The following is a 25778-nucleotide window of genomic DNA, read 5'->3' on the forward strand; positions in this document are numbered from 1 at the left end:
GTATCTTATTTTGACTGCATTGTCAACGGATGTAGTATTGTAAACTATTATTTACGGTGATTGTCTATATGTAGAAATTATCAGATGTCGAAAACTTTGGAATTTGATATTCATTAATGGTGTGCCTTTTCAAAAGAATACAATGTTTACAAAACGTATCATGTAGAGGTCAGTACCTCACTATGAAATCGATGAATGATGTATTCGTCCAAATGGATTTGGACGGGTCATCACAGGCATGGGCGAAGTTTTTTTACCCGCGAGCGGGTAACGGGTTTCAATGAACAAAAAAATAACTCGACGGGTGGGTCGCGGGTATATAGAACCCGTGCCCGTTACCCACGGGCGCTATCCCTAGTTTTAAATCTAATCAACAAAAATAAAAATTCATGGCCACTCGTATTTCCTCCTCCCCCCCCCCCCCCCCAAACTTCCCCATCCCTACCTCTCATTTCACTCCGGCTACCCTAAAAAATCGATTTTGGCCACCACCTGCAACAAATCATCAACAAAACAATGCCAACTTTCCCTGTCGTTCAGCAATCGATGGTGAAGATGGCTGGACAGTGGTTGAGCGTAGACATAAAGGTAGGCAATCGATGTTTTCGCTTGGTAATCGGGAAAGAGAGCTCATCCATAGGTACGGAGGTATGGGTCTCCCCCAAATCGGCAAACGTCAACAATGGATTCCTCGATCTAATTTTAACGGTGTCGGCGGACAACCTAATAACCCTAAAAATCCGGCTACTTTTCCTAATAATATACCACTAAATCACCAAGAACCCATGAACAACCATGGAAAACCACCGAAAATCACTTCGATTATGTTTTTCGGGTTCCCAGACCACTGGGAAAAAATTGATTTGCGTGTTTTTCTCAGCAGGTATGGAAAGTTAAACGAAATTTTTATTCCCATGGTAAAGAGACTCAAAAATGGAAGAAAATTTGGCTTTGCAAGATTTGAGGAGGTCGATGACATCGAATTTCTGCTCAAAAGGCTCAACTCGATGCACTTGGCTAACGGGTGGTTCCGAGCTTTCAAAGCTCATGACAGAAAGAATCAAGCGGGTAGCCGGACACCTCAAAAAAACTCACCAACAGGAGCAATGGGAGATGCTAGCAATCTGGCACCTCAAACGAACACAAACACCAAAGCAAAGGCAGGTATGAGAGCAAGTGATATACGTAACAGTGGAAAAATTGATGGTAGATCATTTCATGATGTAGTAAGTAATAAAGTAAACTCTAAGAATGATATTACCAGTGTTTTAAAAGTCGGCCGAATTGACCGACGCGTCGGCCGATGCATCGTTTTTTTGGGTTCTCCGTCCCGTTTTTTCATAAAACGACTCAAAAGACGGTCAGAACTAAAAGTTCGATCAAAGTCTGTCAAAGACGGTCAAAAATGGTCAAACTCAGTCAAAATTTCGTCAAGATCTGATATATTTTAAAATTGGGGTTGTTTTCATTTTTTTGGGCCGCTCTTTTCTTTGTGTCCTTACTGATTATGTACTCGGTAACATTAATTAAGTTTGAAGTTTGATTGTTTTTAAATTCGAGTTCTTATTTAAGAAATTTATAGTACATAATCAACTATTTATATATATATATATATATATATATATATATATATATATATATATATATATATATATATATATATATATATATATATATATATATATATATATATATATAAATATATATTTAAGAAATTATTAATAAAGTCAACATTGGTCAACGACCGATGCGTCCCCGATGCGTCTCCCGACTCGGCCGACGCGTCCATTTTAGGTCTCGACCGATGCGTCCCCGACTCGCGACTTTTACAACCTTGGATATTACGCAAGACTTAATCAATTTGGGTTGGTTCAATCGATGGGATTGCAATGGTAAATTCAGAAAGATTATTGTGGATGAGAAGGATATTAACATTGACATACTAAACAAGGCAATAATAGGGGCAGTAACAAAGCTGGAATATCTCGAATACATTTTGTTTCTACGCGAGATGGAAAATCTTAACAATGTAGAGGTTAAATATTTAGGTGGTATGGAAATTATGATAATCTTTGACTCAAAGGAGCAAGTCACACAAATTCTAAATGCTACGAAGCATTATGTGCACAAGTGGATGACAAACAATCGGAGGTGGGACATTAATCACAGCTACCAAGGTCGTATTACGTGGCTTAACATAACAGGTATACCGGTCCAATTTTGGAAGGAGAAGACTTTTAAATCTATAGCCGAGTGGTGGGGTGAACCTTTGGATTTCTTCAACTGCTCGATGAATGGGAATCAAAACCTTGTTGTCGGGAAAGTCTTGGTGAAACTAACTGATGCTCATTTGGTCCATGATATCGTCCGAGTAATGTCCAATAATTCCATATTTTTTGTATATGTCTCGGAGGAAATTAATAGCATTTTTGAATTCGACAATACCACAAATCTAGATGATAGTGAGGGTAGCGAAGGCATATCAGATTCAATCCTTCATGGCATTGACGATTTGGAATATAATAGTAATGAAGGGAAGTCTGTGTATTCTGATGATTTATTCGGTGATCGTATAATGAAATAAAATGATGAAGACGATGTTGAGGACCAACAATCTAAATGTTGGGTATCGGATAGCACGTTCAACGAAGCAAAGTCAGATGGTTCAACTCCAAATAATCCCGAGAAGCCTACTGTCGATTCGCTAGCCAAAGAATGTGTGAAGAAAACGGTCAATTAAAAAATGAAAAGGCTGATCATGTATGCTCGGAATCATAAAAGGGGTCTGGTTCAAGTAGATTGGGCCTGTCAATGGTGGAAATTCTATCCTCCAACAATGGGCCTTTAATGGACTCTCCAAAAAAGAATGGGAATGAATTGACCAAGACTGGTGGGCTGGCCAAACCTAATGGTGTTAACGGGCTACAGAATGATGATGGGCCTCCACCTATACCCACTTTCAAACCTGATATCGAGTATATGCCATACAAAAGTGGAAATGAGTGTAAAGAAAATAATATTAAGCAGGCCGATGTCGACTTCCCTCCAAGTTTTCAGCCAACACCAAAATTTAAACATGTAATCGATAAGCTGCTATCTCCTCAATTTAGGGCCACTGTTCAAACCAACTCCAATATTCCTAGTTCTCTGGCCCATGAAGATGATGCTAAAGTTGTTAATCCTCAAGTCCATACTACAATTGCTTCCGTCGAAACTTAGACAAGTATCCCATAAATCAGAATCCTAATGAAGGTAACGCAAAATTCGATATTGGGTGTAAACTGCATGATCCAACGGAGAAGAATAAAAAGAAAAAGGGCTTATCAACTAAACAAAAAAAAAAAAAGATAAACCGGGTGGAAACATTGATAACTCACGGTCAAACAGCAGCATTGTTATTCAAGAATTTGGTAAGGACATCGGGCTTGAATGGATCGGGTCCTCCCCCAAGGTATAACCTTTCGCTGTAAGTCGTTTTCTTACATTTAAATCTTAGCTTAAATGAAGATAATTTCGCTTAATGTACGTGTGCTCGGGAAATTAGGTGGGGTTAAGTTTAATTGGGTAAAAGATATAATTCGCGACCATAACCCTAACGTTTTTACAATACAAGAAACTAAACGTAAATCTGTCAATGATGGGTTTATTGAAATAATGTGGGGTAATCAAAATTGTGTATATGTGTTTAAAGCGGCGGAGGGCTTTTCGGGTGGTATTATTATCATTTGGAACCCTTTAAAATTTCGTGTAACGCAAGCAGTTGAAAAAGATTTTTTTCTAGCCACAAAAGGGAAATGGGCGGGTAAATCTTTGGAATCTGTTATTGTAAATGTATATGGACCCCATACGGATAATCTTAAGCAAAAGTTTTGGGATAGTCTTGAGAATATTATGCAGGTGAATATTGATGATTGGATTCTCTGTGGCGATTTTAATGAGGCTAGAAGAATGTCCAAAAGACAAAACTGTGTGTACGTAGATAGCCGTGCAAAAATGTTTAATGATTTCATCGATAAGGCTAATCTAATTGAGGTTCCGTTGGGGGGTATGAAATTCACCAAGATTAGCGTTGACGGTTTGAAATACAGTAAACTGGATAGATTTTTAGTTTTGAAATCATGCATGGATAATTGGGCAGACTTGACCGCATGCACTCTCGAAAGGAAACATTCTGATCACTGCTCGATAATCTTGAAAGACGAATGTTTAGATTTTGGTCCAAGGCCTGTTCGAATTTTTAACAATTGGTTCGAAGAAGAGGATTGAGATGAACTGATTAGGGAAGCATGGTCTTTTGTTCCACGGAACCCTAGGGCTGACTGTATTTTTCGGGATAAGTTGAAAAAGGTCAAATCGGTATTGAAAGAAAAATGTAATCCAAAATTCAACAACTTAGACACGGAGATCGACTTATTGAGAAAAGAAGTGGCTAATTGGGAGAACATTGTTGGTACTGGTGATCTCAGTGAGTCAGAAATTGCCTCTTGGCTTGAATCAAGAAAGAGTGGTTGCTTAAAGACAAAGAAAAGGCCAATATTTGAAGCAAAAGGCAAGAGTCAAATGGGTAGTGGACGGGGACGAAAACAGTAAGTACTTCCATTCGTGTATAAAGAGACATCAGAATAAAAATAATATTCGTGGAATTAATTCAAACGGCTTATGGATAGAAAATCCCGACTTAATCAAAATGGAAGCTTTTTTACACTTCAAAGCAAGATTTAGTGATTCGAGTATAAGGAACTTCAAACTACATGGGCCACTTGACAAACGACATTCTACCATAGAAGCATCTAGCCTTGAAGAACCTTTCAGTCTCACGGAAATCCTTAATGCAATCAAAGAATGTGGGGGTGAAAAGGCCCATGGACATGATGGTTTTACGATAAAAATTTTCGTTAAATTTTGGGATTTAATTAAAGATGATCTTCTTGCGGCATTCACTCAATTTTGGGAAGTCGACGAGATCTCCAAAGGATGCAATGCATATTTCATCGCCCTGTTACCTTAAAAGAACGACCCACAAAGCTTCGGTGACTACCGTCCAATTAGCCTAATCGGGTGTTTATACAAAATTCTTTCTATAGTGTTGTCAAAGTGTCTCCAGCATGTTATTTCTTCGATCATCGATTTTGAAAAAAGTGCTTTTATTAAGAATCGGTACATCTTGGATGGCATACTAGTTGCAAATGAAGCACTTCACGACATTAAAGCCTCAAAAACGAAAATGTTTTCTATTTAAGGTTGATTTTGAGAAGGCTTTCAATAGCATAAACTGGGGATTTTTGATGGATATCATGCAACTAATGGGTTTCGGCATAAGGTGGAGAAATTGGATCAAAGCTTGCCTCTCGTCCGCTTCAATCTCCGTTTTAGTTAATGGTGCTCCTACAAGGGAATTCAACCTTCAAAGGGGTGTGCGGCAAGGAGATCCCTTGTCCACGTACCTTTACATCATGGTAGCCGAGGGCTTAAATCATCTGACAAAAATAATGGTTACAAACTGTCGGTTTTCGGGGATCCCAATTGGGCGGGAAAATGTTATTCTTACTCACCTACAATATGCTGATGATACACTATTTTTTGGTGAATGGAACAGGAGGAACGAACGAAACTTATTGAATATCTTAAAGTGCTTTGAAGAGGCTTTGGGACTTAAAATTAATCTTCATAAAAGCTGTGTTTACGGTCTCGGAGTTTCGAATGCTGCTACGAAGGAGATGACAGATTGGCTTGGATGTTCCTCGGGCTCTCTTCCTATCACATACCTTGGTATTCCAATTGGCGCATCTATGAAAAGATCAAAAGATTCGGAACTGGTGTTCGAGAAGTTTGACAAAAGATTAGCTGACTGGAAAGCTAAAACTCTTTCTTACGGCGGGCGACTTACTTTAATAAAATCGGTATTATCTAATCTACCTTTATATTTTTTTCACTTTTTAAGGCCCCTATGTGTGTGATTAATAAACTTGAAGGAATGCGTCGTCGTTTTTTTGGGGCGGGTCTAGTGAGGTCTCGAAAATGTCATGGGTTAAATGGGACACGTGCCTCTTGCCCCATGACAAAGGGGGGGCTTAAAATTGGATCATTGGAAATTAAAAACTGTGCCCTCCTCGGTAAATGGTGGTGGCGTTTCAAATGTAATAGTAATTCATTATGGGCAAAAATTATTAAAAGTATTTATGGGGTCGATGGTGGACTAAACCAGTCAAATTCTTCATCCGCGGGGCAAGCTTTGGCTCCTTGGGTTTCGATTATAAACGTAGGTAAAAATCTAAATTATCTTAATACCCCTTTTGTTTATTCATTTATAAAAAGGATTGTTGACGGCACGCTCACCAGATTTTGGGATGAACCGTGGATCGGGGATTTTTTACTCAAAGATAATTTTAACCGAATATTTCGTCTTGACTTAAACCAATACGCCACCATTTATGACCGGGTCCGGTGGGGGTGATAATAGTCTTACTACGCATTGGTGTTGGTCCCGTAATATCTCAGGGAGATTACTAGGGGACGTCACCAATCTTACTAACATGTTATCGAGTTTTGCTCCATGTAGTTCTGGAACAGAAGATTGGATTTGGACGCTAAGCCCCAAAGGATACTTCTCAGTTAAAATGCTTGCGAGCTTAATAGGCCAGGCTGAGTCAGGAAATTTTCCTAATGCTATCCCTACCTTTCGTAATAATTTAGTGCCTTTAAAAGTTGAATTATCCGTTTGGCGGGCAAGACACAATTGACTACTAACTAGAGTGGAACTTGACAAGCGGGGTATGGATTTGGGAACGATCCGCTGCCCTGTTTGTGACGATGCCATGGAGACAGTTGAACATGCAATTATCTCTTGCCAGGACGCCGCTGATATGAGGACTCGTGTTCTAAGGTGGTGGAATCTTAATCCATCACATACTCGAAGCATGTCAGATGCGTTTTTAGGGAATGGCGGTGCGGGTCATTCGTTTTCTCACCCATCAGTTATGTATTTTTGGCAAGCGACCGAATGGATTGTAGGCTACATGATATGGAAAAACCGTAATGCTGCCACCTTTTCCAAATCAAAACTAACTAGTGAGTTGCTGTTCACAGAAATCCAATTAAAAAGCTTTGAATGGGTTTCTAGTAGAAGCAAAGGAATTACCCTCGAGTGGAGTCGCTGGTCCTCTAGCCCGGGTGCATTCGTGTCTGAAATTTTTAGTCGTGCTGGAATCGGTTAATTCACATGCCTACTAGCTTTATCTTCTTGAAGAACCGGGATTTGTAAATTCGTCGGTCTCCACGCAATTTTTTTGCCTAACTCCTGGAGTAGTCGTTTTGGTCGAGAGAATTTGGGGTGGATCGGGGTGCTTTGTCGTTGAATTGCCAACACTGTGCTCCGTACCCACTCCAGCTTGTCTAGTTAATTCTTTTCAAGTCCAGTCTCGCCCTTAATGATAATGAACGGACTAAGGCGTTTTCCTGCCCACTGGTGGAGTCTTACCATCTCGAATTCTATAGATTTCTCGTTTTTGGCTCTCGTTTTTTCCTAGATATAGGTTCGCTTGTGTAATTGGAACTATCTTGTAAATGTTTTGTGTTGATATATATAATATATACTTCTTTGCCGTTAAAAAAACATTTATATATACAACTCAAATAAATATAATATTATCAATGAATTCGTATAACTTAAATGCATGATGTGCTGGGGATTTGAATTACTCCATGCGTAGGCTAATTTCGCTTTCCCAGATTTCACATTAAACTCCCAACTTCCCTTTTCATTACCAACTTCACCTGTTCATTTTCCCAATTAATGGTTCCAACTAGTTTTGGAGCCCTCGTTTCGCGTCGGGGATTCGGTTTTCAATGTATTTTATTGTGTTTAGTTTGTAAAATTATTTCGTGGTTAACGATGATGTTGTTGAAGCGCAACTCGAGTCGAACTAAAAGGTATAACCCGTGAAAGATTTAAATGTTATTTTAAATTAACAATATATGTGCATCTCTGTGTTTCGCTATGGAATTGTCGACTTCTATAGTTAATATTAAAATGCTAAAATGATGATGTCATTATTAGGCTAATTCCTTTGTTAAGAAAAACAAAAAAATCTAAAGCATGGTGGGTGATGTCATTAATCTAAATAATTTTGAATTAAAATTAAATCTTATTAATTAATATTATTATTATTAAATCTTATTAATAATTATTTTAATTATTAAAATTAAAAAAATTTGAATTATTTTAATTAATTATTTGGAATTGAATACGAGAAGGTATAAAAGCTAGGCAGAAGGAAACCAATTCTAAATTTATATTTTAATTTACACTTTTAAAATAAAATGACAACCAATATCATCTCTTATGATTGGATGTTGATTGTTTAATATGCATTTTAGGTGTTTGATAAAATGTCCAGTTGACGAGTTTCTTAGTCGGACTCTGTGGTTTCACGGGTCATTAAACTAAATAACTTTAACATTTACGTTCATTTAATACCTAAAACATATCATTAAACTGTTTCGTTTAAACAAACTCGTGATTACATGGGTCATTTCACTAGTTTAAAAATTTAACGCAAATCAACGTAGATGAAAAGTACCCCAAATATTTATCGTTTTTTAAAAAGCGTCCGTTTTGCGTATAGTTAGTGACATTGTGTTCCTAAAATTATTTCGAGTTTAACCATGGTGTCGAAAAAATTTAACTCGTTGCGAGCGAGAAGATATGACCCGTTGAATATTTTGAGTGGAGTTTATTTAAGATATTTTATGAAAATGGTTATTTGACACTTTACCTCCCTGTTTGGGGGGTCAATTTAAATTTTTGAAAAAAGTCTTAGGGGCTTTGTTGGTGAAATGAAATTTAGTAAAAGAAAAAAAAGGTGAAAAGTCGAAAATGCCCATATACTATTTATCATTTTTGTCTATTAGATATATGTATATATAATTCTATCAAGAATGCCATAAAACGATTTAAAAAAAAAAGTTAATTAAAAAATTAATGCATGCATTAAATTAACGTGTGTATATATATATATATATATATATATATATATATATATATATATATATATATATATATATATATATATATATATATATATAAATATGTATAATTATTAAAAATAAAAATAAAAAATGTCACGTATGCAAACAGATATTTGAAATGCCGGTTTGCATACGTGGCATTTTTTTAAATTTTTTTTGCATCAAACCGGCATTTGAAATGCCGGTTTGAATCGAAAACTGACACACCGGCAATTCAAAAGTCAGTTTTCCTATTTTTATAAAATTTGAGTTTGAAAAACTATTTTTCTAATATGCCATGCATTTTTTACTATTTAAAAAAAAAATCATAATTAACATTCATTTTAGTAATTATGTAAACATTAAACATACGCCTAAGGCTATATTAATGATTTTTAAGTATGGATTATTTACTTTAGAAAACTCCTCCATTCTATTAGGTGTTTGTGAATGTAAATAATCCAAACTTAAGTAACAACAAAAAAATGTTGCGTGTACGACCTCTCTTGTGCTAATATATTTGAAACATGATCAATGATAAATGATGGAGTATATAACAAAAATTAGAATATTAGAGATAAATAAAAATCACATCTTAGCAACCCAACCAAAAGGCTCAAAGTATAGTACGTACACCGTAATTAAATGAACCATAAACACTGCATCAATGGTGGATATTCAATATCATTCTGTCCGTTGATGTAAAAATGTGAAACCTGAGTTTTCACGAATCAATGGTGGATATTCAATATCACATATGTCCACTTGTGAGATAAATTTGGATATGTCGTCCATAGAGAATGGTATGCTACATCAATAAACCCAAGTATCAACCCATTATAAACAAAAATAAATAAAAAATTAACGTGTCTTAATGAGAAAATACTAAAAAAAAATATTGTTAATATACCTTGAATCGTCATCTAGCAAGAATGAATTGCCAACAGCATTGTTTGAGTCCTCTGACATTAAAACTCTCATATTTGAAATGACCTGTGTAATGTAAAAAAAAAAAAGTTAGAAGGATGTTGCAGTAAAATAAGTTTCAAAACCAAATTTATTAAAAAGACAATACACGTCAAAATTATGATCAAAAGTAACATACTGTAGTATTTAAAGAATTCGGAACGTACCCGAATCGGAAGCGGAAAGGATCGAAGTTGTTTAGATCACCAGTCGAGGAAAGCAATCACAAACGGAAAGCTTTCGAGGTTCACAACCTAAGATTCCCTTGTCTATGTTTGCCTCAAACATACACGAACGACACAAGATCACAATCTTGTTTCTCTCAATATTTCTTATCTTGTTATTATTCCCTTGTCTATGTTTGCCTCAAACATACACGAACGACACAAGATCACAATCTTGTGTAAGATCCTGTTTTTGCAGTGGCTTTGGATGCCGTCCAAAAGCGTGGGACGCCGTCCCAGTGTGAAGGGCTGGACGCCGTCCAGTATTCTGGACGCCGTCCAGATGAACTGGCGGGCCAGCTATTTTGTTTTAAGACATTTTGTAGGGGTATTTTTGTAATTGCACATGGAGAACGACTTTAAGGCCCTAGATCAGTTTGTGGAGCCTCATTAACTCTATTTACAACCACCAAACCTCTTCCACTTAAATTCTAGAGAGAGAGAGTGATTCAAGTGTGAGAAAGCTCAAATCGAAGTGGAAGAAGCTTGTTTCGGGTTAGAGCTCGAGCATTAAAGTTGTTCATCTCCTCTCTAGCTACATTTTGATTGTAGTAGTAAGTCTTAACCTTGATTTCCTTACTATTAATTGTTAAGGGTTAGGGTTTGGGTTAGTGATGTGTATAAAACCCATTTGTTAGTGATTTAGGGATTTTTGGATAAGTTTGGGTCATGAAGACTCAAATGATGACTAACCTAGGGTTTTGAAATGTTAATGGTGATTATGATCCTTAAACTAGTTAGTTAAATACTAGCACACTTAGATATTAAGCAAGTGGGTGTTATTTGGGTTGTAGGTGACCCAAATGGGTGTGTTAACTTTGAAATGGGTTATATGAGTCGTTGATGACCTAAGTTGTTTAATGAGTGTGAAAATACGATAACCTTGGGTAAAAAGGGTATTGAGACCATATTTGACTAGTGTAAGGGTTTTGGTGGTGTTGACCCAAATATTAGGGTTAAGGGTGCAATTGGGTCGGAATTGCACCTTGGGTCAAAGTGACACTAGAATGGTGAGTAAGTTGGTTGACCAACTTGATCTTATGATTGATTATGTGCATAATGTAATAGGTACGTTACGTTGAAGTTTGCAAGCCCGGTTATCCTTCACAAAAGACTTTGAGGTGAGTGGAATGATTATATGCATATGTATGTAATGTATTTATTTGTATGCTATGGTATGAACCAAAGAGCCGGTAGTGCCATAGTATGTGCGAGCGTGCTATGATGTGAACCAAAGAGCCGGTAGCACTACAGCACGAGTTGTTAGAGTGTGAACCAAAGAGCCGGTAGCACTTTAACGCAAGTATGACTCGGGTTGTGATGTGAACCAAAGAGCCGGTAGCATCATAACCGATGCGTATGGTGTGAACCAAAGAGCCGGTAGCACCATGACGCGAGAATGGTTAACCATGGTTGTGTATTGTTTTGTAGCATATTATATTATGTCGATTATATGTTATTGATTACGTTAGTAGCGGTTTGTTGGAGATTATTAGCTTTGTACTTGAATGGTATGCTAATTGTATTGCTAGCGTATATGCGGTATATGGTAAGTGATTGCAAGTAGGTATATTATATATATATGGGTATAATTATTGCATTCACTAAGCTTTGCTTATCCTCTCGTTGTTTATCTTTTTATAGGCTCCGGCGTTGATAAGGGTAAGGGCATTCGATTGGATTAGAGATCCCGCTTGTTGTTTAGGGGACGCTTTGGGGATGTGATAGCTTTTGGAGTTTGACCGAGACTTGGGTAGTTTAAACCCCAAACACCATGCTCATAGTGTCGTTTGGAAATTAAACTAATGTGGTCGAAACTCATGATTTGTACGAAACTCGTAAAACGGCCGATGTGGGCCCCGTTTTGTAAAACTTGTTTCGATGTTGGAAATCTATTAGTTTTACTTAAATTGATATGTTGTAAAAAGGTTTTCGTTTAATAGTACCGGGAAGCGGGATTTCCGCTCACGTAAGTGAGCACGGGGATCAGTCCCTGACAGTGCAATGGGACGCCGTCCCAAAAGGCTGGACGCCGTCCCAAAAGCCTGGACGCCGTCCAGGCCTTCAGTACTGGACGCCGTCCAAGAATCTGGACGCCGTCCAGATGTACTGAGTCAGAATTTTTTTTTTTACGTTTTTGGATTAACGAAGTCTGGTTGTTACAAGTGGTATCAGAGCATGGTCTAAGGGAATTAGGCGACTTGAGATAGGTGCCTAGACTTAGATTTATTTGTGTATGCGCTTTATGTGGGACTTGTAGGAGACGGGTTGGACCGGGAGTTGATTAGTGTTTAGGTTTATGTGAACTAACCTTGCGCTAATTGTTTGTGTTGTGTTAGCAATCATCAAGCGAGATAAACGTTGTACTAGCAAGTTAATGCGATGTGCTCGCGTAATAATGATTAGCTACCATTGTTACGGGTTTAAATCGTGTCAAACAAGTGATGTACGACGACTGTTGAGAAAGATGGGGTAGTGTGGTGTATATGTATATACATATGTGTTAAGTCCTTTCGTTTTGTTGTTTAATCTTTTCCATTTTATAGTATGAAGACGAGAAACGGACCCGAGAACAATGAAGGGGGTACGAGTGAGGATGTCGAGTTTACGGCCAAGGTTGAGGCCATTATGCAAAGGCGTCATGCTGCCTTCCTAGAGGATGTTAAGAAGATGTTCTTGGATTCGATTGACGAACAAGTAGTCAATCTAGTCAAGGAACAAGTTAAGATTGTTCTTAAAGAGGATAACGCGGGAAGACGAGACTTCCACTATAAAAACTTCAAAGATGCTCAACCTCCCACCTTTGAAGGTGAGCGAGACCCACTCAAGAGTGCTCGATGGATCTCCGATATGGAGGAGGCTTTTCGTACTATGATTTCAATGTATAATTATTATATGTATGTATGTATATATATATATATATGTATATATATATATATATATATATATATATATATATATATATATAATTTATAAATAATAAAGAATCAATAACAGTTATCATAAAATATATTATATAATATTACATAATTAATAAATATTAATAACTAGTTAAAATATGGGTATTGTTATTGTATTGTTATTGTATTGTAACTAGTTAAAATATGGTTATTATATTGATATTATTACTTTCATTATCATTATAAATAATAACATTAATATTAAAATAAGTATTATTAATAATATTATATATATATATATATATATATATATATATATATATGAAATTTGATACATTTGAATTGTTACTAATATTATTATTATCATTGTTAATATCATCATTATTATGACTAATAGTAAAATTATAATTTTAATTAATATGAATAATATTAGTATCAATACCTAATATTAATATTACCATTATCAATAAGAGTTATTATTATTGATTGATTATTATTATCATTATTATTAAAATTTTCATTTTTAATAGTATTAATATCATCATATTATTATTTATCATTTGTTGTTACTAATTCCTTTATTAATAATATTATTATTATTAGTAATATTATTATTAATATTATTATTAATTCTATTATCATTATTAGTATTTTTTTAACATTAATGCATTATTATTAATATTAATTATAAATATTAATTAATTAAGTATAAAAGACAAATATTACGTGAAATTAGTTTGAGATCACTATCAACCTTTTCATGGTTTGTTCCCTGAATTACTGTATAACTATTAGACATTCGTTTATTATCAGGAAGGTTACAAAAATCTGTTTCAAATCCCTTTCATCTTTTTATATATATTTTGTTCCGGAGTGAATTTTAAAAGCCAAACATTCGAATTGAATATAAAAGGATCGGGCAATTCAGTTGATAACACAAAACCATTTAATTTTCTTTCTCCATTACCAATTACAATTTATTTTAACAGTATTTACCTTATTTTTTTTATTGAAAAGTTAAGAACACATATTGTGCTCTGTTCGTGTTATATTTATGAACATCCAGAATTTGAGTTTTATCCCAAAATCTAATAATGTGGTCTGGTTAGGAAACTTTTACTCAAACTATTTGCATAATCTCAAATTCCAATTCTTAGTACCGAGTTCGAATTTTGAAGTCAAAGATTAATTTAAAAAAAGTCAACTGTTTGTTCTTCCTTCGAATTATTGAAGTTATATGTCGTTTCCAGTTCAATTGTTTTTTCCAGTGTGTTTTAATGGCGATTTAGAAAATATTTCATGAAGGATTTGAGGTCTCAAAACATCTCTAGGTTGAAATTCGATTTTAAGTTCTTGTATTTTTTTTTTACGAACAGCAGGATGTTTTCTTTTATTTTTTTTTCTTTTCTATTAACCCATCCAATCTTATATGGAACGTTTCATTTTCAAAATAGAAGTTTAAAATTGAATATATTATCTAGTTGTTAGGTTAATTGGTTCACGATTCGTTTGGTTCTAAAAGGAAGAAGAAGATGAACACTTGAAAACAGTTTAAATAGAATTGGGTATGGAGTTTAATTAGGAAATGGGCAGTAGCTCATTTGGTTAAGGGTGTTAGCAGGTATGCGAGTGATATCGGGTTCGAGCCTAGGCGTTGGCATATTTTTTTAAAAAGCTGATTTAGAGGTAGTTCCTTTTTCTTGTATTATTATTATTATTATTATTATTATTATTATTATTATTATTATTATTATTATTATTATTATTATTATTATTATTATTATTATTATTATTATTATTATTATGTTATTATTAAGTATTAGTATTATTATTATTATTAGTATTATCATTATTGTTTAAATTATTTTTATCATTATTATAGTTATTGTTATAAAAATAATGCAACTTTTATTATAGTTATTGTATTATGGATAAAATAAGTATGATTATGTTTATGATTACGTATGACATGACAAAATGATATAATTATATAGTATTGTTAAGTATAGATATAAATTTGATACGCCCATGAAAACGTGTATGACATATAAAAGTGTAAACTGATTACGATTACGCATAATAATATAATTAAAATATTAAGTATTAAGAACGATGCTATTATTATATAAACTTGACAAAAAGGAGTGTGATAAATTATAATCATAAAACTTAATCGTTAATAATATTAAGTATTATCTTTATTATCATTATTATTATTAATAACATTTTAAATTATTATTATTTTTATTAGTAGTATCCTTATTACAACAATTATCATGTTTATTAAAACTACCATTTTTAATACAAATTATTATTATTATCATTATTATTAGTATTAAAACTATTATTACTATTATTATTATACTTACTCTAATATTATTATAAATACTATTTTGCAAACAAAAGAAATGTATATAAAAACATATTTAATACATACGTATACTAATATTACTTAATATCAGGATATAATATTATTTATCTTGATATAACGTTAACTAAATTACATATCGAATAAGTATTATAATATATTATAAGTATTAATAAAATTGTATATGAAAATTAATTTTAATACATAACTAAATATATATATAAATTGCTCGATTACGATTATATGTTATAATATATATATGAATGATATAGGTTCGTGAATCCGAGGCCAAATCTGCATTGTTCAATGTCGTCATATGTATTTTTACTACAAAATACAGTATTGTGAGTTTCATTTGCCTTTTTACCCTTTATATTTTTGGGCTGAGAATACATGCGCAAATTTTATAAATGTTTTACGAAATAGACACAAGTAATCGAAACTACATTATATGGTTGAATGATCGAAGCCGAATATACCCCTTTTTGCTTGGTAACCTAATAATTAGTAAACCGGTCTACTAATTGACGCGAATCCTAAATTGGGCCTAACGAACCCCATCCAAAGTACTGGATGCTTTAGTACTTCGATGTTGTTTTATATCATGTCCGAAGGATTTCCCGGAATGATAGGGGATATTCTTATATGCATCTTGTTAATGTCGGTTACCAAGTGTTCAATCCATATGAATGATATTTTTGTCTCTATGCATGGGACGTATATTAATGAGAAATGAAAATGAAAATCTTGTGGTCTATTAAAATGATGGAAATGATTATTTTTGATAAACTAATGAACTCACCAACCTTTTGGTTGACACTTTAAAGCATGTTTATTCTCAGGTATGAAAGAAATCTTCCGCTGTGCATTAACTCATTTTAAGGATATTACTTGAAGTCATTCATGGCTTATTTCGAAAGACGTTGCATTCGAGTCGTTGAGTTCATCAAGATTATTATTAAGTCAATTATAGTTGGATATATTATGAAATGGTATACATGCCGTCAACATTCGATGTAAATGAAAGGTTGTCTTTTAAAAACGAATGCAATGTTTGTAAAATGTATCATATAGAGGTCAAGTACCTCGAGATGTAACCAACTATTGTGAATCGTTTGTAATCGATATGGACTTTGTCGGGATGGATTAGGACGGGTCGCTTCAGTTGGTATCAGAGCGGTGGTCTTAGCGAACCAGGTCTTGCATTAGTGTGTCTAACTGATAGTTGTTTAGATACATTAGTGAGTCTGGACTTCGACCGTGTCTGCATGTCAAAAGTTTTGCTTATCATTTTGTGTCGAAAATTACTTGCTTATATCATCCTTAAAGTCTAGACACGTCTTACTGCCTCTATTACATAGGCAATGTATAGATAAATTCATATCTTAGCGTATCTGTTATTGTTACCTTTACCTGATAGCTTCCGTAGATTCCTTCGTAACTTAGGGAATTTTAGTATTATATATGCATATGTAAATTATGTATTGCAAAGTACTAATCTACATCCTACAATCTATTTCTTATCGAAAATCCTTCATCTGATCGTACGAGATGAATCCCTCAACTAGTTCGAATTCCTCGGATTCCGACAGCTATTCCGATATGGAGTTTCACCTAAACTCCGAAAGCAGTGTCATCAGAATGAATCAACCAATCATCCATCCCCAATTCATCTGATGGGTTCGTAGTCGACTTAATCAATGGAGATGCAAAGAAGGCGATCCTTTTCACCAACCGAATTTATCTCTTGGTGAAGAACCTGAAGCACTCACCGGCGAACCTGTTCGCAACACCGTTTATACCCTTTTTGTAAGAATTTTTTGTCTTGAGGCTACCATTAACAGAACTAGAAAAGATATCTGACCTATACCTCACACTGATAACCAACCAGGGTTAGTAGAAGAAGTTAAAGAACTCCGAGCTCGAGTGTAAACTTTAGAGAGCATGGTATAGAATTTGCAAGCACCAGTAGTATCACCAACACCAGTAACATCACCAGCCTCAGCACCAACGGCACTAGTACCACCAACAACAACATCCGTAACACAAGCCTCAACTCTACACGCCTCAAACTCACAGTCTATACCTCCAGCATAACCATCATACCACATGATGTCCTACATCTACTATCTTCGTTCTACATGACGTTCTACATCATCTATCTTCATTCGACATGACGGTTATGTAATCTCTAATGTTTTAGAAATTATATATTCTTGTTCTAACGGTAAATCAAATGAGTTTAATATCATATTAACTCATTAAATCCATGATTACGTCTGAAGAAAATATATATGTATATATATTTTCATAAAGATTGTAATTAAAAAGTCTTTCGTACAAACTGTTAATGGTGAAAATATTTTAACGGGTAGGTAATACCCGAGGAATATTTAGATTTCACGTTAATAGTTAATGGTGAAAATATTTTAACGGGTAGGTAATACCCGAGGAATATTTAGATTTCACGTTAATAAGTTACACTGTACATTCTTCGAATCTGATTCGACAGTCATTTACTATCCTACTCTCATCTACAGATATACGAATCCGTACACCATAGAATAACCATTTTCATTCAATTTCATATTTGGATTTTGACCTATCAGAATCCAACAAGTGGCATAATGAAGAAAACATTTGACAAAATAAAATTTGTTAGAAACAAACAAATTAAATATGAGAAATATTGTTAAGACTCCACGCTAACTGTTCCTAGCTAACTGATTACATTTTATTTATCGCAGTTTATTTATAGCAATTTAATTATCGTAATTTTATTTATCGTCATTTAATTTCTGTTGTTTACTTTACGCATTTAATTTATCGTCATTTAATTTATGTTATTTATTTTACGCACTTTAAATATCGGGACACGTATACAAGGTTTTGACATATCATATCGACGCATCTATATATATTATTTGGAATCACCATAGACACTCTATATGCTGTAATGCTAGAGTTCGCTATACAGGGTTGAGGTTGATTCTATAATAATATATATACTTTGAATTGTGATCGAGTCTGAGACATGTACACGGGTCACGATACGTATTAATTAATTCGAATATTATATATTAAACTATATATGAATTATTGGACTGTTAACTGTAGACTATCGACTATGGACTAATAACATTGGACAATTAAAATGAATTAAAATATTGATTATAACATATGAAACTAAATATTTCTTCAAGTTTGCCACTTGAGTTCATCTTAAACCTCATTTGTATCTCAACGATTACAATCTACATTCAAACCTTTCATAATTCTTGAAAACACCTCAATCGAGAGGATGAACCAACCACACTTCATCTACGGAAGGAAAGATTTATGCATATAGCGATGCACCTGAAAACACTCGGAACTTGAGTAAACGTCTAACACTTATCTGTGCTAACTCCTTTGGCATTGTTATTACCGAAAATAACTTTGCAATTCCTTTTCAAATTAGCCAAATTTGTCACAGCTCCAACAAGTCAACTTCGACTTTTCAGTCGGACTAGCCTTACTATAACCTTGATATATATGCGTGCTCTTTTATTGTTACCGGGAAACCTTTTATATTCCACCATATTACCAGCAGATGTGCCAGTAACCTCGTCGCTCCTTGGTTTAAATCTCTCCGACAAATCAATATATTTATCTATTGAAGTCTCATCATGTACTCATCTGCATCTGGTAACAAGAATTGCCATACCAATTACCGGAAATCAGCAAATCTTTATTGTGAGTCTCGCAACGTTTCCACAACAACAGTTATATGTATCCATATAACATTTATCTCTTAGAACTATGATCTTCCATTCTGAAATTCTGAAAAGCACCCAGTCTGCGAATTAATACTCTGAATTTTGAAAAGTTGAATGAAGCAACAAAAACTGTAAACGACCTCAACAGCCAAAAGTTGATGATAAAGAATTGTATGTTGACAAAGCTCAGAAAAAGTTTGCAACTGAAAAACTGATTGAGCAAACTACGAAGGAGTCTCTGAACAAATCACAAGGACTAAACTTGTACATTAAGAATCCTGATGATTCTGTTTCTGATGAAATCTTTAGCGAATACCTTGCTTCTGACTCCAAACTCTTGCGGACAAATTTTCTTCACCATCCTTCGATATTAGAAATTCCAAGATATCATCGTATCTTTCATTATAAATATCCTCCATATTTCTGAAGATATTTTCATAACTATTCTTATATGAAATCATTAATCTCTTAGTGCTATCAGTGTTACATCATATAGAAACTGTTAGTTTCTATATTCTGTAAACTTTCGAGCTTAAAATATGAATGTTATTGAAGTAATGTTGGGAACTGATGCATGAGTTAGTATAATATAATGACACTTGATCAACGTGATTATATTACAGTAAGTCATGCTGAGTTTCTAATGGAACGTGATGATTCACAGACCCTAACGTCATCATGTGCCATGTTACATAACTCTTTCATTCTGCTTAACTTCTGAACATATCAAGAAAATATATTCTTTATAGTTCTATTCTCAGTGATTCTGGTAATTTGACAAATCAAATCGTACTATTACGTTCTTTCTTGTTTAGAACATTAAGTTCATTCGAAACTCCATACTTATGAATTCTGGACCATTACTTGTTTTACTAGAGGTCGAGAAGAGAATAAAAAGGCAAAGAGCTCCGAAACATAAGGGAAGATATAAAACTTGACAACAACACAGAAATCACAAACCGTGTACATTAATACGAAAAGCAATATAAAAACATGGGAGTATGATAAACACAATAACCCCAAGAGCGAAGTAGAAGTAAACAGATTCCCCGGTGGTAGATGAAAAAGGAGAATGATCGATATGAAAGTCAAGAATATATCCAGAATTAAAACTAGATGAAGCATATTGATTGATAATTTGGAAGAATGAATTAAAGTATAGAAAATGGGAGTGGTGGGAAATAATGGAACAGAAGAAGTTCATTTATAGTGGAGATACCAGATAAAGCAATCGAGACAGATGATCGCATTTAATTAAAGAGATCTTAATTTCCATAAATCCCGAAGAATTCAGATCATATAGATTTCCATGATTTTCTTTTAAATCTTTTGAATTCCGGAATTCAAACGTGACTATGTCAAAAGTAAAGACGAATATCTATTACCTTATCTCAATCTTTGGTGATAGTCTTCACTCGTACGTTTCGAGTAATTGAATTATTTTATCAATATTACTCAATGTTGATAAGACTCTATTTATCAACTCATAATCGTCATAAAAACATACTTATTATCAGCCATGACCATCTCTATCAAATTTCGGGATGAAATTTCTTTAACGGGTAGGTACTGTGACGACCCGGGAATTTCCGACCAAATTTAAACTTAATCTTTATATAGTTTTGACACGATAAGCAAAGTTTGTAATGTTGAGTCTCAAAAACTTTGAACTATTTCATATATCCATTTGACCTTCGACTGTTCCCGACGATTCACGAACAATTGCTTATAAATAAATATGTATATATATATATATATATATATATATATATATATATATATATATATATATATATATATATATATATATATATATATATATATATAATAATTTAAAATTATAAAATATAATTTTAACATTAGAACTAAATATGTAAAAATAAGATATAAAATAATTAAGTGTAATTCAAAAATGAATCTATATATAAATACATATGATTTCTATGTATAATTATTATATGTATATATATGTATGTGTGTGTATATATATATATATATATATATATATATATATATATATATATATATATATATAATTTATAAATAATAAAGAATCAATAACAGTTATCATAAAATATATTATATAATATTACATAATTAATAAATATTAATAACTAGTTAAAATATAGTTATTATATTGATATTATTACTTTCATTATCATTATAAATAATAACATTAATATTAAAATAGGTATTATTAATAATATTATATATATATATATATATATATATATATATATATATATGAAATTTGATTATTATTATTATCATTGTTAATATCATCATTATTATGACTAATAGTAAAAATATAATTTTAATTAATATGAATAATATTAGTATCATTACCTAATATTAATATTACCATTATCAATAATAGTTATTATTATTGATTGATTATTATTATCATTATTATTAAAATTTTCATTTTTAATAGTATTAATATTATCATATTATTATTTATCATTTATTGTAACTAATTCCTTTATTAATAATAATATTATTATTAGTAATATTATTATTAATATTATTATTAATTCTATTATCATTATTAGTATTTTTTTAACATTAATGCATTATTATTAATATTAATTATAAATATTAATTAATTAAGTATAAAAGACAAAGTATACAAATATTACGTGAAATTAGTTTGAGATCACTATCAACCTTTTCATGGTTTGTTCCCTGAATTACTGTATAACTATTAGAGATTCGTTTGTTATCAGGAAGGTTACAAAAATCTGTTTCATATCCCTTTTATCTTTTTATATATATTTTGTTCTTGAGTGAATTTTAAAAGCCAAACATTCGAATTGAATATAAAAGGATCGGGCAATTCAGTTGATAACACAAAACCATTTAATTTTCTTTCTCCATTACCAATTACAATTTATTTTAACAGTATTTACCTTATTTTTTTATTAAAAAGTTAAGAACACATATTGTGATCTGTTCGTGTTATATTTATGAACATCCAGAATTTGAGTTTTATCCCAAAATCTAATAATGTGGTCTGGTTAGGAAACTTTTACTCAAACTATTTGCATAATCTCAAATTCCAATTCTTAGTACCGAGTTCCAATTTTGAAGTCAAAGATAAATTTAAAAAACATATTTAATACATACGTATACTAATATTACATAATATCAGGATATAATATTATTATTTTTATTAGTAGTATCCTTATTACAACAATTATCATGTTTATTAAAACTACCATTTTTAATACAAATTATTATTATTATCATTATTATTAGTATTAAAACTACTATTACTATTATTATTATACTTACTCTAATATTATTATAAATACTACTTTGCAAACAAAAGAAATGTATATAAAAACATATTTAATACATACGTATACTAATATTACATAATATCAGGATATAATATTATTTATCTTGATATAACGTTAACTAAATTACATATCGAATAAGTATTATAATATATTATAAGTATTAATAAAATTGTATATGAAAATTAATTTTAATACATAACTAAATATATATATAAATTGCTCGATTACGATTATATGTTTTAATATATATATGAATATGAATGATATAGGTTCATGAATCCGAGGCCAACCCTAAATTGTTCAATGTCGTCATATGTATTTTTACTACAAAATACAGTATTGTGAGTTTCATTTGCCTTTTTACCCTTTATATTTTTGGGCTGAGAATACATGCGCAATTTTTATAAATGTTTTACGAAATAGACACAAGTAATCGAAACTATATTATATGGTTGAATGATCGAAGCCGAATATGCCCCTTTTTGCTTGGTAACCTAAGAATTAGTAAACCGATCTACTAATTGACGCGAATCCTAAAGATAGATCTATTGGGCCTAACGAACCCCATCCAAAGTACCGGATGCTTTAGTACTTCGATTTTGTTTTATATCATGTCCGAAGGATTTCCCAAAATGATAGGGGATATTCTTATATGCATCTTGTTAATATCGGTTACCAGGTATTCAATCCATATGAATGATATTTTTATCTCTATGCATGGGACGTATATTTATGAGAAATGGAAATGAAAATCTTGTGGTCTATTAAAATGATGGAAATGATTATTTTTGATAAACTAATGAACTCACCAACCTTTTGGTTGACACTTTAAAGCATGTTTATTCTCAGGTATGAAAGAAATCTTCCGCTGTGCATTAGCTCATTTTAAGGATATTACTTGAAGTCATTCATGGCTTATTTCGAAAGACGTTGCATTCGAGTCGTTGAGTTCATCAAGATTATTATTAAGTCAATTATAGTTGGATATATTATGAAATGGTATGCATGCCGTCAACATTCGATGTAAATGAAAGGTTGTCTTTTAAAAACGAATGTAATGTTTGTAAAATGTATCATATAGAGGTCAAGTACCTCGCGATGTAACCAACTATTATGAATCGTTTGTAATCGATATGGACTTTGTCCAGATGGATTAGGATGGGTCGCTTCACTTTCATGGTTAATTCTAATCCGGCAAGGATACTCTTTGATAGTGGTGCAAACTTGTCGTTTGTGTCACCAAAATTTGTGCCTAAACTTAATAAACCGTTAGCTAAGTTAAGTCGTCTGATAGAAGTTGAAATAGCGGATGGCAAGACGGTGCTAGTAGTTGATGTGTGTAAAAATTGTAATGTTGTGTTTGGTGCCGAAAACTTTAAAATCGATCTCATCCCGATGACTTTGGGTGATTTTGATATCGTTGTTGGTATGGATTGGCTTGATCATAATAGAGCCGATATTGCATGCCATAAAAAATCTATTCGAGTGAAGACCCCTAGTGGGGGAGAGTTAATTATTCATGGCGATAAGACGAGAAGACTTGTGCCGATATGCACTTTTGCACGGGCACGTCGTTTTCTTGTTGGTGGTGGCATGACTTTTCTTGCCCATGTTGTTGATACTCGTGATGAGCCACCACCCATTCGTGAAATTCCAGTGGTTAATAAATTTGAACACGTTTTTCCGGATGAGTTACCGGGTGTTCTGGTGGAAAGACAAGTAGAATTTCGCATTGAGTTGGTTCCGGGGGGCTACCCCCATTGCTAAAACTCCTTATTGTTTAGCCGACGGAAATGAAAGAGTTGTTAAATCAAACCCAAGAGTTACTTGAAAAGGGTTTTATTCGACCGTGTGCTTCGCCATGGGGCGCTCCGGTTTTATTTGTAAAGAAGAAGGATGGTAGTATGCGGATGTGCATCGATTATCGGGAGTTGAATAAAGTGACGATCAAGAATCGTTATCCATTGCCTAGGATTGACAATTTGTTTGATCAACTCCAAGGTGCAATATATTTCTCTAAAATCAACCTACGGTCCAGCTATCACCAAATGCGGGTCCGTGGGGAAGATATTGAGAAAACGGCTTTTCGAACGCGTTATGGGCATTTTGAATTTGTGGTAATGCCTTTTGGTCTTACGAATGTACCGGTGGCATTCATGGATCTTATGAACCGAGGGTGCCAACCTATGTTGGACAAGTCGGTAATTGTGTTCATTGACGACATACTTGTTTATTCGAAGAGTATGAAGGAACATGAACATCATTTGCGGTGTGTCTTGAAGACGTTGCGGAAGGAGAAGTTGTATGCTAAATTCTCCAAATGTGAATTTTGGCTAAGGGAAGTTCAATTTCTTGGCCATATTGTGAACGAAAATGGTATTCAAGTAGATCCGGGGAAGATAGAGACGGTAAAGAGTTGGGGACGACCGACTATGCCTACGGAGATCCGAAATTTTCTCGGATTGGCCGGTTATTATAGTCGGTTTATCCAAGACTTTTCTAAGATCGCTTCTCCATTGACGAAATTGATGAGAAAGAACGCAAGATTTAATTGGGAGAACGAGAAAGAAATTGCTTTTCAATTATTAAAAGAGAAGTTATGTCAAGCTCCGGTGTTAGTGTTGCCGGAAGGGGTAGAAGACATGACGGTTTATTATGATGCTTCTTTAAATGGGCTCGGGTGTGTTCTAATGCAAAGGGGTAAATTCATCGCTTATGCCTCTCGACAATTAAAGGAACACGAAACGAGATATCCGACTCATGATCTTGAGTTGGCGGCGGTTGTGCATGCGTTGAAAATTTGGCGCCATTACTTGTATGGTTTCAAGTGTACGATTTATTCGGATCACAAGAGTTTGGAACATCTTTTTGATCAAAGAGATTTAAATTATCGTCAACGTAGATGGATGGATGTGGTAAAAGACTATGATTGTGAAATACTTTATCATCCGGGTAAGGCGAATGTGGTCGCGGATGCGTTAAGTCGAAAGAGTCAACATCCGGCGATACGAGTAGGATCGTTACGCATGATTATTACTAACGACTTTCTTGTAAAGCTTGGCGAGACTCAAATCGAAGCTTTTCTTAACAATAAGCATGAGGAACGAATCGTGGGACAAACGGAGTTTATTACCTTAGGTCCGCATGGTTTGTTATCTTTTCAAGGAAGAGTGTGGGTGCCTAAAATGGGTGATCATCGACGAGTGCTACTTGATGAAGCACATAAGTCAAAGTATTCCATTCACCCGGGCGCG

The 25778-nt window shown here is 33.4% G+C and overlaps 1 pseudogene; it reads right to left on the reverse strand.

The window, feature by feature from the left end:
• Nucleotides 1-9690: 9690 nt before the first annotated feature.
• Nucleotides 9691-25778, reverse strand: part of LOC139901933 (myosin-17-like) — a 67430-nt pseudogene continuing 51342 nt past the window's right edge.

This window comes from Rutidosis leptorrhynchoides, chromosome 3 (assembly GCF_046630445.1).
Source record: "Rutidosis leptorrhynchoides isolate AG116_Rl617_1_P2 chromosome 3, CSIRO_AGI_Rlap_v1, whole genome shotgun sequence".
NCBI classification, from domain to species: domain Eukaryota; kingdom Viridiplantae; phylum Streptophyta; class Magnoliopsida; order Asterales; family Asteraceae; genus Rutidosis; species Rutidosis leptorrhynchoides.